We start from the raw sequence: 2,500 nt of genomic DNA, 5'->3' as shown, positions 1-2,500 counted from the left end.
CCTAACCCTAACCCTAACCCTAACCCTAACCCCAACCCTAACCCTAACCCTATACCTAACCCCAACCCTAACCCTAACCCTAACCCTAACCCTAACCCTAACCCTAACCCTAACCCCAACCCTAACCCTAACCCTAACCCTATACCTAACTCAAACCTAACCCTAACCCCAACCCTAACCCTAACCCTAACCCTATACCTAACCCCAACCCTAACCCTAACCCTAACCCTAACCCTAACCCCAACCCCAACCCTAACCCTAACCCTAACCCTAACCCTAACCCTAACCATAACCCTAACCCTAACCCTAACCCTATACCTAACTCAACCCTAACCCTAATCCCAACCCTAACCCTAACCCTAACCCTAACCCTATACCTAACCCCAACCCTAACCCTAACCCTAACCCTAACCCTATACCTAACCCCAACCCTAACCCTAACCCGAACCCTAACCCTAACCCCAACCCTAACCCTATACCTAACTCAACCCTAACCCTAACCTCAACCCTAACCCTAACCCTAACCCTAACCCTAACCCCAAACCTAACCCTAACCCTAACCCTAACCCTAACCCTAACCCTAACCCTATACCTAACTCAACCCTAACCCTAACCTCAACCCTAACCCTAACCCTAACCCTAACCCTAACCCTAACCCCAACCCTAACCCTATACCTAACTCAACCCTAACCCTAACGCTAACCCTAACCCCAACCCTAACACTAACCCTAACCCTAACCCTAACCCTAACCCTAACCCTAACCCCAACCCTAACCCTAACCCCAACCCTAACCCTAACCCCAACCCTAGCCCTAACCCTAACCCTAACCCTAACCCCAACCCTAACCCCAACCCTAACCCTAACCCTAACCCTAACCCTAACCCCAACCCTAACCCTAACCCCAAACCTAACCCTAACCCTAACCCTATACCTAACTCAACCCTAACCCTAACCCCAACCCTAACCCTATACCTAACTCAACCCTAACCCTAACCCTAACCCTAACCCTAACACTAACCCTAACCCTAACCCTAACCCCAACACTAACCCTAACCCCAACCCTAACCCTAACCCCAACCCTAACCCTAACCCTAACCCCAACCCTAACCCCAACCCTAACCCTAACCCTAACCATAACCCTAACCCTAACCCTAACCCTAACCCTAACCCCAACCCTAACCCTAACCCCAACCCTAACCCTAACCCTAACCCTAACCCTATACCTAACTCAACCCTAACCCTAACCCTAACCCCAACCCAAACCCTAACCCTAACCCTAACCCTAACCCTAACCCTAAACCCAACCCTAACCCTATACCTAACTCAACCCTAACCCTAACCCTAACCCTAACCCTAACCCTAACCCTATACCTAACTCAACCCTAACCCTAACCCCAACCCTAACCCTAACCCTAACCCTAACCCTAACCCTAACCCTATACCTAACCCCAACCCTTACCCTAACCCTAACCCTAACCCTAACCCTAACTTTAAGCCTAACCCTAACCCTAACCCTAACCCTAACCCCAACCCTAACCCTAACCCTAACCCTAACCCTATACCTAACTCAACCCTAACCCTAACCCCAACCCTAACCCTAACCCTAACCCTAACCCCAACCCTAACCCTAACCCCAACCCTAACCCTAACCCTAACCCTATACCTAACTCAACCCTAACCCTAACCCCAACCCTAACCCTAACCCTAACCCTAACCCAAACCCTAACCCTAACCCCAACCCTATACCTAACCCCAACCCTAACCCTAACCCTAACCCTATACCTAACTCAACCCTAACCCTAACCCCAACCCTAACCCTAACCCTAACCCTAACCCCAACCCTAACCCTATACCTAACTCAACCCTAACCCTAACCCTAACCCTAACCCTAACCCTAACCCTAACCCTAGCCCTATACCTAACTCAAACCTAACCCTAACCCCAACCCTAACCCTAACCCTAACCCTAACCCTAACCCTAACCCTATACCTAACCCCAACCCTAACCCTAACCCTAACCCTAACCCTAACCCTAACCCTAACCCTAACCCCAACCCTAACCCTAACCCTAACCCCAACCCTAACCCTAACCCTAACCCTAACACCAACCCTAACCCTAACCCTAACCCTAACCCTAACCCTAACCCTAACCCTAACCCTATACCTAACCCAACCCTAACCCTAACCCTAACCCTAACCCTAAACCCTACCCTAACCCTATACCTAACTCAACCCTAACCCTATACCTAACCCCAACCCTAACCCTAACCCTAACCCTAACCCTAACCCTATACCAAACCCCAACCCTAACCCTAACCCTAACCCTAACCCTAACCCTAACCCCAACCCTAACCCTAACCCCAACCCTAACCCTAACCCTAACCCTAACCCTAACCCTAACCCTATACCTAACTCAACCCTAACCCTAACCCCAACCCTAACCCTAACCCAAACCCTAACCCTAACCCTAACCCTAACCCTAACCCCAAACCTAACCCTA

The sequence above is a fragment of the Heloderma suspectum genome, chromosome 14, assembly GCF_057233095.1.
Source record: "Heloderma suspectum isolate Gila_16-S chromosome 14, 16-S_ref, whole genome shotgun sequence".
NCBI lineage: Eukaryota > Metazoa > Chordata > Lepidosauria > Squamata > Helodermatidae > Heloderma > Heloderma suspectum.
This window is presented reverse-complemented; position numbering follows the sequence as displayed.